Consider the following 17784-nt stretch of genomic DNA (forward strand, 5'->3'; position numbering starts at 1 on the left):
CAGTGAACAACAAAATTAAATGAGACACCAATTTATGCCAGTGGTTCTTCTTACCAAAAGCTCCAACAATGTAAGCCCAAAGAAAAAGATAAAACACCTTGGTATGAAATTGACAGCCTCGCAACCAGCGGTGGATGACATATTTACGAACTATACTGTAAATTTTGACTGGTTGAAAATCTGACAGTTGCACCATAAAACGAAACAAACAAACCTCACACTACAAATGCATGCATAAGTTCGATCTTGTCATCAAGGCAATAAGATAGTCTAAACTTGGGAATTTTCCATCTGCCGTTAAATTTACTGACTAATTGTGCTACCTCGTGATTGATATTGCCGCATTACTAATTCACAATAATATCCTGCACTACTGGGAAAAAGTAATCAAAATAAAGGAAATAAAGAAAAGAAGTTTTGAATGAAAACGAATCGTTACCCTTTTGACTTACATGGTCCAGCGAACGTTGAAAGATAATGAAATTACCTTATCTTCCAATGCAAGGAAAGTTACTGCCATGATATTTTGCAGATGTCTAGAATTTTGTGAGTATATTAGTTATAGGATGTTTAGCTGATAAGTTTGGCAGAAGAAACTGTTAACTGAACCACTGGTGGTTGGATACTTAATGGTGTTCTTTAACTTCTGTTTGATTGATCAAGAAAGCCTTGAATTATGATCTCACTTACCTTAGCACTGTTAGTAGAAAAAGTAAGAGCAGTATAGTCACGTTTATTATTTTCGATCCGGCCACTAGTCTCCGGGCTAGCTTGTATGCACCACATGATTAATCTCCTCCAGTCAGGTACGGACATACATGGGGTACATGCCCCCACTCGAAATTAATAATTTTTATTTTTTTACTCCCTCCGTCCCTTTTTAAATGTCCTGCTTCGTAACTCCAACTTATTAAAAAGACATCATCATTATACCTTTCACATCAACTTTTTTCTCCACTTTCCCTACTTACCCATCATCATTACACTTTTATTCACTAACTTTTCAAAATGGAATCTACTTTTAGGGACAAAATAGACAATTCACCAACTTTTACCCACTAACTTTACAAAATGGACACTTATTAGGGGACAGCCCAAAATGGAATACTGGACTGTAATAAGGGGACGGAGGGAGTATAAATTAGCATAATTATAAAAATGTGATAATATATAAATACGCACACTTGAATATATGTCATAAATACACATACTGAATTAGTTTTATGCTTGAATTTCATCATATGGTGCACTTATACTACTTGTTTTATGAGCTATTTTTTCATTTGAAGCTATTCTTTTTTGATTATCTTTATTTTTAACCGTCTGAGAGAAATATTTAAAATAAAGTTATTAACAAAATTAGCTCAATCATTCTAAAACTTGTCGATGTTCATTTAAAACACACTTTAAAAAAAAAAATTTGAGATTTTGTGCTCATTTTTACCTAATTTGACTTAAACTACAGATATAAACTTTTGTAGTTAATAATGCAAGCCTTAATTTTGGGTGATCTTATTGTGATTGCTATAAAAATGAACTTTTCCCATTATAGTTAACAAGGTGCCCCTACTAGACTATATTCTTGGATCCATCTTTGTCTAGCTCTAACCCCCAACAGCCTTTGCTAACCTAAAGGATTTTTACTCATGGAGTGGCCCTAAGAGTTTTTTCGCAGTCCAGGAAAGTCGAACTTGAGTCGTACGTCGGGGTGGTAAGCCTATAGGTCAAAAAATAGTCGTATCATTTATTTGGCGAAATTTGACTTAGAAAATAGCTGAAACTATTTGTCCCATTTAAGTAAGGACTGCACTTTGATTTTTTGCATATCCATTATTCGAGCATCTCATTTCCTAGCTTTAATTATTACTTTTCTTTCTTTCGTGTCATGAAAACGATTTCAATCATAGAATGTTTAATTGGTTAATTAAACAAAACCCTGTCGAGTAACGTCGTTTCTAGCGAAACACCCGATCGAGCTACGTGATTGGAACCATATCCTGAATAAGGCTCCGTTTGTTAGTTTCGATGTAAAGTGTTTTACAATATAAAATGTTTTTAAAAAACAAATTTCAAAATTTTATTTTTTGGTATTTGGTTGATGCTTAAAAAATATTTTTAGAAATTGACAAAATAGTGGAGAGAGAGAGAGAGAGAGAGAGAGAGAGAGAGAGAGAGAGAGAGAGAGAGAGAGAGAGAGAGAGAGAGAGAGAGAGAGAGAGAGAGAGAGAGGTGAAGAGATATGAAAATATTGAAATTAAATATGGGTCAGGATTGACGATCTAAGAAATTGAGCAGTAAAAATTGCAGTAGGAAGCAACAGGTTCAGTTCGAAAAATAACTTACGGAAGATTTAAGGGTAAGTCATTTTCATCCAATTAATGTAAAAAAAATTTCCTAATTTTTTATACAACCAAATACCGAAAAATAGAAAAAATATTTTACCAAAAAATATTTTACACCGAAACAAACGGAGCCTTTTTTATAGGAACTCATAAAAAAATACTCTATATTAAGAATAACTTGTGGTTTAATTTTTTTGACCCAAAATGGACCCCACCAAAAATCAATAAATTGTTAAGGGCTTTTTTTGAATTCTTGGAACTCATACTAATACTGAAAAAGCCCTTACGGATATCGGACTGACCTAACTTTTTTACAATAACCTATAAAAAAATATTTTAAGAATAACTTGCATTTTGAATTTTTTTTTTAGGATCCAAAATGAGCACCACAAAATCATCAATAAATCGTTAATGGCTATTTTAGAATTCGTAGGGCCCCTGCAAATGCTGAAAAATATTTTATGAATATCGGGTTGACCTAATTTCTTACAAGACCCAATAAAAAATATTTTAAGAATAACTTTCATTTTGAATTATTTTTTTGGGACCCATCAATAAATCATTGAGGGCTATTTTAAAATTCATAAGACTCTACGAATTTTGAAAAAGTCTTTCTGAATATCGGGTTGACCTAATTTCTTAGAAGACCAAATAAAAAATATTTTAAGAATAACTTTTATTTTGAATTATTTTTTGGGTCCCATCAACAAATCATTAAGGGCTATTTTAAAATTCATAGGACTCTACGAATTTTGAAAAAGCCTTTACGAATATCGGGTGGTTGAGGTAATTTCTTACAAGACCCAATAAAAAATATTTTAAGAATAACTTTCATTTTGAATTATTTTTTTGGGTCCCATCAATAAATCATTAAGGGCTATTTTAAAATTCATAGGACTCATACAAATGCTGAAAAAATATGTACAAATATTGGATTAATCTAATTTTTTACAAGAATACATAAAAAAAAATTAAGAATAACTTGTGTTTTGCATTTTTTATGACCTGAAATAAATCTCACAAAATCATCAATAATCATGCCCATTTATTATGCAACAAACTTGGGCTCTTTTAGCGGATTAAAAAAAAAAACCAGTGCTAGAGGAGCCCCAAGGCCGTTTTTTCGGATTAAAAAAAAAAAATACAGTTATAAAGGAAGCCGAATTACACGAGAAAGGCAGAACGGTGCCGTTTTGGTCGTGCGGTAATTGGAGAGAGCTGTACAAGTCGTCAGGCTACATTAAGTCGGTACACTACACCAAATTATTAAGTTAACTTGCGGGGTTTATTTTGGATTTTACAAAAAAATGCAGAAAATTTTGATAAATTTTAAAAAAATATTTTATGAAATTTTATAAGAAATCAGTTCTAATAGATATTTGTAAGTTTTATTTTTGGATTCGTAATGGCGAAACTGAGTAGTTTTGTCCCTACAAATTCAAAAAAAGTTAAAGATATTCGTTCAATTTCATGCTTACAAATCTAAAAATAAGACTTGCTAATATTCATTAAAATTGATTTTTTACAAAATTTTATAAAATATTATTATAAATTTATAAATAAATATTTTTTTGTATTTTTGTGCGATTCCAATTGAGCTCCGGAAATAATGTTGTGGATGATGTAATACTGTAATGGTTTGGTGTATGTTTTCGTAATCCCACACCCCCCCCGGCGCTCACTCTCTCTCTCTCTAACTTTTACTTCCCCCGGCTCTCTCTCTCTCTAACTTTTACTTCAATCACTCTCACTCCCTCTCCTGAAGTACTTCCACACCGGTGGCACCGCTCCTGTACCAGGGATCGCAATCCAATTCAATACTACAATACGCCATCATTGACGCCACCGGATTCTCTGTCCGACTCACATCCAGACAGGTGCCTGTCGGAGCCTCTCTCGGTGGTTGATCTTACAAATCAATGGTTGAGATGAACCAACTAATTTTTGCTTCAAAAGGACGTCGTTTTTGAGCAAAATGTGTTCGACCGTTGATTTGCGAAATCAACAGCCGAGAAGAGTGGTACAGGCGGGTCGGACAAAGGGAGTCGGAGAGGGGATCCGGACTCATCATTAACCCGATTCCAAGTCGTCCAGGCTACAGCTCTGATTTCCTATCTCCACCACTTGTTTCTCCACCCTCTCCCAATCTCCATTTTCATCAAAATTGAAAGAAACCCCCCTCAAAACCTTGGCCTGCTCAGGTGCTCAGGAGTGAATAATTTCGCCCACAAAATGCCCAGAAAAGCTCTGTTTGTCTACGCAATTCCCTTGCTCAGCCTGATTGCAGTAATTAAAGCCGACCCAACTCTCCTCTCCGTAGACTGCCAAAACACAACCCTTGACTCAACCCTTGACCCAGCCGGTACCTACGCCCCAAACAGCACCTACCAAACAAACCTCAACACCCTCTTCTCCGTTCTCTCTCCTCCAACTCCAACAACGCATCCAACGGCTTTTACAACTTCACCGCCGGCAGCAGCCCGCCCGACATCGCCTACGGCCTCTTCCTCTGCCGCGGCGACGTCTCTGCCGCCGTGTGTCGAGACTGTGTCGTTAACGCTACCGGACATGTGGTCGAGCAGTGCCCCGGGTCGAAGCGGGTCACGGTCTGGTACGACGAGTGTTTGCTCAGGTACTCCAACGTGTCCATCTTTGCCTATGCGGACACAAGGTTGGGGGTAGTTTTGCCAAATAGGGTGAACGTGACGAATAATGAGACCAGTTTTAACGAATTTTTGGGAGAGGTAATATTAAGGTTCCCAAATCCTATCTCGTATCCTCCTCTGATAGAGCAAGAATATGAATCCTTTTTTACTCTTAGTTATGTTGTTCTAAATGTTTTAACCATCTTCGGAGACGGAATATGGAGGCCACAGCCCCAGCGTGATTTCGGTGTTTTTTTTTTGTTTTTGTTTTGAATTTCAATATTAATATTAGTTATTTTTGTTTATTAAGAGCACCTAAATATTGTGTTTGGTATTAAGTGTTATTTAAATGTTTTAAGAATGTGTTTGTTTTGGATTCCAAACTCAACTCACCTCACTTCACCACACGTTTTCCCAAAAGTTTATCTTTCAATTATTAATTTTATTTCTTTTTCTATCTAATCCATTACACAAAAAACGTCCTTCCAAACCAAACAAACTACGTATAAAGATTTTGAAACCTTGAAATTTCATAATGTTGTTCATAGTTCAGTCTCCGTGTTTACAAAATTTTGGCTCCGTCTTCCTAAATTTAAACCAGAATGGTAGAATGCTAACAAGGAGTAATAGATTGGATTATGTTTGTCAAATGTGATCACCTGAAACACCAGCATTGTTGACAAGAACACCAATGGTCCCAAACGCATCCCAAGCCCTCTGCACGGCCGCCTCAACGACGGGCCGTCGGCACTAACGTCAAGCTCCACACCCAACGCCGGAGGAGCGAATCTGGGTCGAGTTGGAGGGAGTATTTTGAAATGGAAAATAGACTAAAAATATGGATGCTTTGCAGGAGCGGAGGGATTAAGAGTCAAGGGGGCAGTTGACCCCGCTGTCTTTCAAATTTTTTTAGAGATTGGTATAATTTTCACCCAATTTTTACTCATTTGACTCCCCTTTAAAATTCATTTTTGCCCCAACCCATATATAAGGATTTTGTACTTAGAAAAAAGATGAGTCAAAATAGAATTTCCACCCATAAAAATCCCCAAAACGTGAATAGCGTTTCATTGTTCTTGTTATTAATATATATCTACTTTTTGATTAACTCGTTAATTTAATTGTTCCTTTCAAATAACAACTAGAAAAAATTAATCATACATAATTCAAATTTTCGACTCCACTTGTCGAAAATCCTGGCTCTGCCCCTGATGCTTTGGTGGGAGTATTCTATTTGAACAGAAGTTGAGAAAAGTGAAAGATTCCAAAACTATTTAACGAAATAATGTGTTTTAAACCTATTCAATACTTTGGCCTTTAAAGAGAGCCCTTTGGCTCTGGCTCCTTGCATTTTTATAAGAAAACAGAGGAGAGAAACACGAGTGAATGTAAAGCCGTATTGTGAGTGTGCAGAGTGATGACTGGTACCAGCTTGGGTCGAGTATGAGAGCCCTTAACCTCTTGTCTTTCGGGTAATTTAGTTTGGTTTATGTATATCCATTGCAGTATACCCTAAACATGGTTTTACTTCTGATATCTAGTTCTAACTTTTGGCATACCATTTCACTAACTAATAACTATTAGTATGAACTCCACCCGAAAAGGTAATGAACAATATTGCCAATCGGGCTTCGAGTGATGACTCAGGTAAGAAATTCGCGACTGGAGAAGCCAAATACACACCACTTCAACCGGTGTACGGACTAGCACAATGCATGCCGGATTTGTCTGATTCTGATTGCAATAACTGCCTTCGGGATGGTATCTCGAAGCTTCCTTATGCAAAACAAGGAGCACAAGTTCTGTTCCCGAGTTGTTATATCAGATATGAGATGTACCAGTTTTACAATGCCAGCTTTGGTGGTGCTCCTCCGCCACCTTCGTCAGTCCTCCCTCCTCCTAGTACTACAACTCCAAGCAGCCCAGGTAAAACTTTCTTTTGTAGTACATGGATTCGAAAATTCAAAACTTTTAGACTTTTAGTACTCCTTTGGTTCCTTATTCTTCGTTCTTATTTCTTTTGGATGTCTCCAAGTACATATTGTCCATTTTGAAATGTTAAGGAAAAAAAAATTTAACATTCTAAATGCATCCATAAAACTGGAAAAAAGTGGAGGCTAATTAAGAAATAATGCTACTAATTTGATTAGATTTACAAGGAGTGCATGTTATAGCATAGCTAAATTAGGACCAAGAATATGGGCGAAGGGCGTAAAACAATTATAGTATCCAAAATGTGAGCAATCGTGGCATCTAATGCATTCAAGCTATTTGGTGATTACTCGTGTTCGGCTTGTTAAAACTTAGTTGAAGATCAGCTTGTTACCTTGCAAACAAAGTCTGAACACATTTTTCAAACTCGGTAAGTTTTCAATCGAAGCTTGTACAATTCACTAATATACTTGAGATCCTGATTAGTTTCATTAATGCTTGTTTTAGTTCAGCTCGATTGTTAAACAAGTCAAACTGGATACATGATTCGTTTTCTTCAAACAAACTGAAAAAACTCACTGTGCTACTCGAATCAGCTGGTTGCAGCTTTAGTGAGCACTGCCTTCTTTTATCAATCAAAGTTGCTGATGAAGTATTTTTCTAATGCAGGAAAAGGGGGAACCTCATCGCCTGTAATCATTGCCATTGTCGTTCCAATTGTGGTTGTTACTATTCTTTTCATAGCAAGCTTTTGTTTCCTATCTACGAGGGCGAAGAGGAAGTATAATTCTCTAAGAGAAAACAATGGTAAGAACAATGGAAATTTCGAAATTACCTCCAAATTAACTACAATGAAGAAACTCCTTCTGGCCAGATTAAAGAAAGAGAGAGAATGAGGGAAATCCAAAAAACTTCTCCTCGTCTTTTTTTGTTTTGACAATTAATTTACTCTTGTATGAACATTTGATTTGTCCAGTTGGGGATGACATCTCAACAGTGCAGTCCTTGCAATATGATTTGGGTACAATTAAAGCTGCCACAAACAACTTTTCAGATAATAACAAAATCGGTGAAGGTGGATTTGGTCTAGTCTATAAGGTTTTCATTTTATTTTCTCTTTTTTTCTTTTTGTCTAAAATCATCCGAAATTTTCATAAGGTGTCTTACTATGAATCTAGAAGTTTCATGGGATGGTTTTTTTCGTCAGGGTTTGCTTCCAAATGGACAAGAGGTAGCTATGAAGAGGCTATCTCGAACCTCGGGGCAAGGCGCAATAGAATTTACGAATGAGATGATATTGATAGCCAAGCTTCAGCATAGGAACTTAGTGAGGCTACTGGGATTTTGCTTGGCAGGAGAAGAAAAGATACTCATTTATGAATTTGTGCCCAACAAAAGCCTCGACTACTTTCTATTCGGTTTGGCAACCTCAACTACTCAATGTTATTGTTAACTCTTTTTGTCTGAATGGTATGCTATGAGCATTTGACATGTATGCTCAGGAGATCAAACCACTTTAATCTTCTTCTGCATGTGTCTCGATATCAAGAAAACGGAATAACATACTACGTATTATTCCCAACTACTTAATTCTTACTTGAGTACTTCTTACTTGAACTTGCATTTGGATCGATCAATGCACAGACCCACAAGAAGAGCAAGTGAAGTTGGATTGGTCAAGACGTTACAAGATTATAAGAGGGGTAGCTCGGGGGATGTTGTACCTTCATGAAGATTCACGTCTTACAATTATACACTGTGATCTCAAAGCTAGCAATATCTTGTTGGATGGTGATATGAATGCAAAAATTTCAGATTTTGGCATGGCTAGGATCTTTGGAGTTGATCAAACTCAAGGAAATACCAGTCGGGTTGTTGGAACATTGTAAGTAGTTTGTGCGTCCCGCATGTTTGTTTTTCTATAACTCCCATTAATGGAAATGACTGTATAGAATCTCAACTGATACATCATTTTGATTTATCAAACGCTGATCCTTGGGTTAAGCAAACACGTGTTGTTTGGCCTAGCTACTCAATGGCAATTTATGGATGTTACTATACTGAGAAATAATTTTAACACTCATCTTCTTAGAATAACAGCCCTTTTTATTTCATCACTTGTGATTTACCTGATTACCTTTTCTTCTATTTTTGACGATTTTCTAAATGGTTAGGATAATTTTGTACATCAACAATAATGAACAAAAAAAATTATTGTTATAAAAAAGGGGGAGTGCTATAAACTAGTTGGCGTACCTTTTGAGTTTTAAAATTTTTGGCGGATTATCCTCCATTGTTTCATGTCTGATTTCGTGTGAAAAGAGCTAATATTTTCCATTTTCCATTCATGATCAATTGATAACGGTGGCTTGCAGTGGTTACATGTCTCCTGAGTATGCAATGCATGGACAATTCTCTGCCAAGTCTGATGTGTTTAGTTTCGGCGTCTTAGTTCTGGAGATCATTTCTGGCAAGAAGAACAACAACTTTAACCAATCAAATGGTGCTCCGGACCTTCTCAACTTTGTAAGCTTTAGCCATACATTCTAGTAAATACTCCCTTCGTCTTATATTGCTAGCCTTCAATCCAAGTAAGGTATATTTCAAAATGTATGTCCATGGTGAATGTTCTTGAGTTATCCCTTATTAGAGCATCCGCAATGTAATAATCAAAATCAAAAGATTGCTAAAGTTAACAGTGTGTGCTTAAAAAAGTGCTCACATTGTAATAATCAAATTTAACAACCTCCTAACCAATAATTAAATTTGGGCATTTGAATAATCAAAAGTAACAATGTGAGACTTTACATTGCTATCTTTAACAACCCTCTAAATGAATAATCAAAAGCTGACGTGGCAAGTTTTGATTATTCACTTTTGATTATTACATTGCGGATGCTCTAAGTAGCTGGCAATATATTTTTAATTCTAAAACAAAGGATTAATGCTATAAATACGATTGCCTTTAAATAGGAATGTAAATTAATTCATTACGTGTCTGTTCAAAAAGTTCAATATCCAGAAAGAGAGAAACACCACAAATAATAATGAAAAAAACATTAGACATAACTCAAGGAGTACCAAATTTTTTCCTCTAAATATCATAACGTCCACAACTCATGTATGTACCGCTTTGTTGCAGTCTTGGAGACTCTGGAGGGAAGGAACGCCATTGGATTTGATGGATCCAACTCTTGAAGGGTCCCATTCCAGAAATGAAGTCACTAGATGCATCCATATCGCCTTGTTGTGTGTCCAAAATGATCCAGATGCCAGGCCCTCTATGGCAACAGTAGTTCTGATGCTCAATAGCTATTCCTCCACGCTTTCACTTCCTCAACAGCCTGGATTCTTAGGCCAGAACAAAACAGGGTCGAATATTTTCAAAGAAATAGATTCAGACCAGTCTACGAGCAAGTCAATACAGTATTCTATCAATGAAGCATCAATTACCGAACTACACCCTAGATAATCTGACAAAGTCTAGGCCAATACTGAGATTCAGGGTTATTTTTACATCGTTAGATGAGTAACTTGGATACTAGACGCGAAGCATTATCGATATGTTTGAGACATTTAGAAATCGCCTTTTTCACGATAGCATAGAGTTTAAGTTTCATAGCATCTGCACACAGTTAATGCATACAATGACTACTGGTTTAGGCACTTGTCTCTGTTATCCTTCCTTTTTAAAAGATGTTTTTATAGGTCGGTATTTGGAGTCTAAGAAGACGGATCGCCAGTTATGATGTTAATGGAAATTAATTTTGACACTCCTGTTTTAGCCACTAGCACTCCACTCTATTTTGTGTCTTGATCAATTATTCAGTCACCTGTGAAGTATTGTTGTTTAGTAGACTTGTGTGTTTTGCTAGAGTTGTTTGGTGTTTCTTGATATTTGTGGGGGTTCGATTTGACGGGACCTTGACCGTGGTATAGCCTAGGGGTCTCCCTCTGCTGCTCCGTCATCTCGCTACCGGACCTGCAACAAGTCACTAGGGCTAGGATAGCCCAGTGACCCTCCGACGATCAAGTTAGATCTCAGGGGAGAATGTAGATCTAGGGTTAGGAAAGAATGACATACCTCTCAAAGATAAATATCCCTTTGTATTTATAGACCTAGGTTTGCTTGACCTCCAAGCTAGCGCTTGAAGGATATGCTCGGGTAATTGCCTCGAGTGACGTCATATATGACGAAAGGAGCGAAACGGTTACGGAGCATATGACCAGATCTGATCACAATGATTGCATTTGCCACGTAATCCTCTCGGTCCCCTCTGGTGTAACTAACTCTCTTAGGAGGCTTCGGGAACATCCATACAAATATATTGCATGTTGTCAATAATTACCGAAGCAGAAACGGAAGGCTTGATACCGAGCGATTAACTGAACGATACATCGCGGTCCACCACTTGTATTAACTTGCTGATCGGTTCTTTACGAGACCTCAATTAACGGTAACTAGGCAAGGTTACCGAGCTCGTAACCGAAGCCACCACAATATTTGACAAGGCTATTCCCTGTGTGGTGCGGTGATTCACTCGGTCTATGACAGGTCGGATCCTCTAAGGGACCCTCCCCCTTCGAGCAGGTCTGCAAAACAAGGAAGCGATTAGTGCTACCGAGATGGATTAAGCCAGAGAGAACATGTAAAAGCAAGCATAATAAATCTCAAATCTTGAAATGGCGTACTTCTTTAGAGTTTCTCCCAGAGCAGAGCCAAGATTTCAATTCAGAGGTGGCACCCAAAATTCATGTTCTTCCTCCCTCCTAAAAAGATAGTCTATTACAAACAACAGACATACAATTTTTAGATAAAAATAAGTACTTTCGTGTATAATTTTTTTATTTCTTAACACCGCATTAGAGATGTCAGTTAGTTCTTTAATTTTGCGTTAAGAAATGTAAGAAATTATGCACGGAGTACTTTGGTTTTTTATCGGAAAATTACACTTTCTTGGTAGTGGACTATTTTTACAGGGCAAAAGGAGTAATCAGTATAAAAAAACTGCAAGTGTTCTAAGGTTAATAACTATAATACATACACATTTTTATATGTTTATTATACATCAACATACTTAATACCGTAAAGAACACACTTGTTCTACGGTTAAGCATTCATAATACCGGAAATAGTACACATTTTCATCAATTAATCACTCCTAAACATACTTAATACGTACATAATGCAGAAATTACATAACTAGTTTTTGTTTTTGGGACACCCCGCCCCTTGGTTTCTCCCTCAGGCTTTTATAGAAAAGGTGTACTTGCTTCCAAATAAGTCTATGTTAGGCACAAGTGACGTGCATGACGCTAAGTGCTCAAGTGACCGAACACATGTGGCAGGAACGTGTCACCGAGACACCAGGTAGAAGCCAAACGGTGTTGAGTCGTCCACATACGCCGATCATGAACCTATCAACCCGGTCCTTGGGGTTTCCCAGCCATATTCCCCATGCGGTCCTCAGGGGAATATTCTGCCTTCAGGCACGACCTATATGTATCCGGCCACAGCAAGCCCTCAGGCCCAATGGCCAGTCGGACTAGGCTTACTAAACCCTACGTGTGGTTTTTTCTGTTTTCATCCGATTTAAATGTACTCTTAAAATGAACATAATAGACGTACTTTTCCATGAGAAACCAAGTTTGTTAAGTCGGTTGTGTCATTTCTCTCTCTAATGGTGACTTGAGTTCAAGTCCCACGGAGAGCAGGTTTGAGGTTCAGGACTATAAAAGTCTCCATAGCCCTGAACCCCACGTTAGCTAACATACTAACGCCCCACCATCCCGCTGATGTATATCGTATGACAAAAAAAAAAGAAGAAGAAGACGTACTTTTCCCAATAAAAAATTTACATATTATTTGAACACACTTAATAAAGGTTTGGAGTAGATATAGGGATAACTGACCCTTGATCCGTTGTATATGTTGCCAGGATAATGGGATACTTTCTCCGTTCCAAATAGTTGGTCCTACATGAAAAAAGACATACGATTTTTGAATTAAAAAAATCAAGTACTTTTGTGCATAACTTTTTAAGTTTCTTGACACCGAATTAAAAAACTAATTGAGATCTCTAATTTAGTGTCAAAATTTTTTAAAAAATTATGCACGAAAGCACTTTATTCTTTTATCCAAAAATTGTACTGTACATCTTTTTGCATGATTAACAATTAACATACTTGAAGACAAGCTATTTCCATATATAGGCCGGTTAACTCCAGTAAGCGGATGACGTACGTGCTACTGAAAAATATCATGTTATTCAGTCATCTGGAAAGTTTTGTTAATTTGTTATACGTCAGAGTGGTCCTGTTACGGTAATTCACTCTATGGTTTATTGGTTACCTGAAACTACCTACCTCCAGCAGCCATAGATCGGTGGAATTAGTAGGAAGGGGTTCCGGAGCCTTAAGAAGAATACCTTGTAGGCCTAACACAATGTTGAGTACGTACGTCATTGAAATACCTTCGAACTGTTTCACCGCTCCTCAAGAAATCAAACTCGATGACACAATTCTTTTTATGAAGAGCTATACGGTTCAAAAAACATATTGCAACCTTCTCTTCCAACACGATGTACCTCGAGTCCGTTAAACCTGCCCCCTCTTGTCATTGTGCGTAACCGCATGAATGCCTCCCTACTCATTCGGAGTTGGTCGCGGCAATATTGTTCGTTATTTCTAATCAATCGGTTTAAACAGCGTAACTGGGGGATCGGATCCGGTCAAGTTTCCCCCGACCAGTTTCATCCATTTTTCGTCGGGGTCATCCAAAAGTGTTTTAAACGGTCCAGATTTGTTCGGGGTGTTTTGGTTATTTGTTTTAAAAATATCCAAACAAATCTGGGCCGTCCAAAAATGAACGAAACTTGTCTGGAGAGACTTGACCAGATCCGACCCCACAAACTGGCTTTGGAAATGATGTGGGGGAGGATGCACACGTTGTTTTACAAGGCTGCGGGCATGCACTGCCGGCTTTGGGCTAAGGCCCAAGAGGCGTGGGCCTTAAGTTCCCAAAAATGTCAAAAAATTAGGGCCCCTACTTATTTTAGGACCTTTTATATATGTATTATTTTGGAGCCCAATTTTAAACCCAGGAAGACATTTTACATTTGGAAAAATGAAACACGGAATGCAGAAAAAAACAAAAAGAAAAAAAAACAAAAAGGAGGAATAAAAGGTCACGGATCGCCAAAATCCCTTGGACCCTTTAAAATTATTCAGTGTGGTGGGTGCATGTATGCATATTTTTTTCTCTTTAAACACTACTACTCCAGTACTTCCCATTACAAACAAATACTATATCGGAATCAAAATTATTTAGTGTGATCGACTTTTTATTTGATTTTCGTTTACAATTACTAAGGGCCTCACTTTTAAAGATCGTCTTAGGCCTTCAAAATCTCAGAGCCGGCCCTGCGGGCATGACCTCAATAAAAAGAGCACATGTTTGGCAGTGCCGATCCTGACATTTGGGTTGCTCTAGCTCGCTCATGCTTTGTTGTCCACTTACTATTAAATCATACTCAAAAAAAAAAATTACAAGTACAAAAAAATTTTCAAAATTACATTGTTTTTTAGCTTTAATAACATCAAAAAAAAAAATCAACATCAAAATGTAAACCCCGTTTATGGTACTTTATGATTAGCACGATCCGAATTAAAGAAAACAACTTCTCCTAGCATTTTTTGAAGCAAATTTCTCAATTGAGTCATCGTATTTTACTTATCCAGGAATTCAGAGCCCGTTCCGCTAACTTTTATTTGTTTATTTTTTTGGGCTTTTTAGTTGATGGAGTATATGTTTGAAAAATATAAGAAGTTAATAAAGTCTCAAATGCTCAAAAATACTCTTAGTAGAATTGTGCCTCATTATTTTCAATTGATATCATAGTTAATCTCTTAATTTCTTTTGCGAAATGGTAGTTCGAAGATAAAAATAAAAATCGTGTTAGGTTGCTCGATTGATTTTAACTATGACTTTTTTTTCATCAAATGTAAGAACATATCACTTATTGATTGTTATTGGGAGGAAAACAAGAAGTGGTAGAATAAAAATAGATTGGGGGTTAACAAAAAGACGTAGAAGATGAACAAAAACATGGAGAAAAAAGAAAAAGAAAGAGCGCGCAGAAAAGGGTTGACTCTTGGGAATTGAACGAAGCACCTCTAATGCTTTGACAATATGCCCGTGAAACCACTGCACCAAGAAAAGGGTTGTGGCATTATGGGAAACTTTTTTAAATTTATATATAACTTAGATTTTTTTATTTTTTTTCTGGTTGCCCAAGATCAAGAACTTGCGAGGCTTATCCCGGGGCCGGCTCTGATGATTGGTTTATTGAGGCCACAAATGCATGCATATAAGGTCGATCTTGTCATCAGGCAATAAGATACCCTAAACTTGGAAATTTTTCATCCGTTGTTAATTTTTGACTAATTGTGCTACCTCGTGATTTTTTTTTCCCAACCAATAACAGATAATATTATAACTCCAACCAAAGATTACATCAAGATGAAACTTGTTCTTAGACAAAGGATCAAGTAACCAAGACAACGGAAATTCATCCCACAGACTATATATACCTCAAATCAAATAAATCTTTTCCTGTAGAAACAAGTAACAATCCAAAGCAACCTAATTGAGAGAAACCCAGTCGGGAGAAAAACTCACGGCAAGAAACCAGAAAGAAAACCTCCACAAAATGAAGAAGAATAAGCAAAGGATCACAAACCTATAAGAAAATGAAAAATAATAATAATCTCGCCATCATCCTCCACCACATAGATATGGCTAGCTGCATTACTAAAATACAATCATATCCTGCACAACTGGAAAAAAGTAAGCCCATTTCGCTAAACACTTTTTCTTTTAGTAGCATTTTCTGTCCTTATTCAAATGTCTAAGTGTTTATTAATTTTGTACCAAATTTTTGTGGATTATTGATTCATCTTGACGAGACGAATCGGAAAAGTAAAAGGACTTTACTTTTACCAAAATATTTTGAAAAATAATCACTTTTTTGCAAAAAAAAAAAAAAAAAGGTCAAAAAAGTTGGTTTTTCATTTTTCGCTTAAAAGTGGTTATTTCCTAAAATATTTCGGTAAAATTCATAATTTTTTACTTTTTTCGATTCATCTTAACTGGACAAATCGATAAACCAAAAAAGTGAGACACAAAATTAAAAAATACAAAAAAAATAAAATAAGAACACAATCAAAAGAAGTCCTAAAAGTCAAAAAAGTCTATAGTGATAAGGAAATAGAAAAACAAAAATTCTAACTCCACACTGACTTACACGTCTATACTCACAATAGAGATAGGGCTCACATATACTGAATGTGTAGTGTGTGTGAATTTCACCTTTATTATGAATTTGAGTGTGTAAATGAATGTGTATATAAGTGTGGAAGTAGAATGATCGATAAAGAAAAGAAGTTTCGAAATGGAAACGAGTCGATACTTTTGACTTTCATGGTCGTGAACCTCCAAAGTCCATAGTGATAAGGAAGAAATAAAGAAAAGAAGTTTCGAATGGAAAACGAGTCGTTACTTTTGACTTACATGGTCCCGTGAACCTCAAAAATAATGAAATTACTTCCAAATAAGATTTATATTGTATATTTTTAAATTTTAAAAAATTCATAATTTTTTAGTTTGAAATTGTCTTCTTAAAAAATAGACTTTTTTTTGGTTCCGAAACGAAGCCTTAGGGCCTATTTGGTTACCCATTTTTTACATTTTTATTTTCTCATTTTTGAGTTTTAACTGTTTGGCTCTCTCATGCTAGAACTCATTATCCAAAAATGAGTTTTGAGTTTTTCATTTTGTCGTTTTTAGAATAGAACTCATTGTCTAGATTTAGTCCAGTAGTTTGCTGGTCATGTGTAGTTTTTATTTTTTGCAAACCTGATATCGCTAGGCGAGTTTGAAATAGGGTTACACATATTGTCTGTTGTCATCTCTAATGGTTTGTCTTGTCTGTGGACACTCATTTGCCCCCTTGGAGTTCCTCTCTATTGTGTAGGTTTTCGCCTCACAGTTGAATACAACTGCACATTTGCCAAAAAAAATATTTGTACCTATTTATGTATGATAAAACTGATTTTTTAAAAGGGCCTTGAAAAAATATTTTAAATTTAATGAACAGTTCAAATTATTTGCATGAGACCCGAGTGATCTGTGCACAGATAATATGTGTGAATAGTTGGATTGGATTTTTCGTAACAATAGCAACCGTGCAACTTGCACAGATTTTTGTGCACATATGATGCACATATATTTTTGTGGGGCCCATATCGAGATCCCATAAAATGATCCGAATTGTTCATCTTTTTTAAAATATTTTTTGGAGAGTTCCTGTAGAAAATCAACTCTAACGGATATCGGTAAGGGCTTTCTCAGAATTCGTTGGGCAAAACAGAATGATTCACTCTACGATTTTTGATAAAGCCTTTACCGATTTCCGTTAGAGCTGATTTTTTACAAGAACCCTCCAAAAAATATTTTAAAAAAGATGAGTGATTCAGATCATTTTGTGGGACTCCGATATGGACCCCACAGAAATGTATGTGCAAGATATGTGCGAAAACATATGTGTGAGAATCATTACTGTAACAATAGTGCTACCCATATAGACATTTTAAAACAGATTGTGCATAGATTTTTGTGTGGAGCCCACTACAGGTTTCATATAAACGATCCAGTCCGTTCATTAAATGTAAAACATGTTTCAAGAGCCTTCGCAAAAATTCAGCTCAATTCAGTAACAGAAAGTCTACACACACAGCAGATCTGTGCACAAATTATGCACAGATTTTATTGTGGGGCCCACCACGGGTCCCACACAAATCATCCG

At 36.4% G+C, this 17784-nt stretch overlaps 1 pseudogene; it reads left to right on the forward strand.

Annotated features, from left to right (window-relative positions):
- The first annotated feature begins 4427 nt into the window (after window positions 1-4427).
- On the forward strand, window positions 4428-10692 carry LOC131313377 (cysteine-rich receptor-like protein kinase 10; annotated as a pseudogene).
- The last annotated feature ends 7092 nt before the right edge of the window (window positions 10693-17784 follow it).

The sequence above is a fragment of the Rhododendron vialii genome, chromosome 13a (assembly GCF_030253575.1).
Source record: "Rhododendron vialii isolate Sample 1 chromosome 13a, ASM3025357v1".
In the NCBI taxonomy this organism is placed as follows: Eukaryota; Viridiplantae; Streptophyta; class Magnoliopsida; order Ericales; family Ericaceae; genus Rhododendron; species Rhododendron vialii.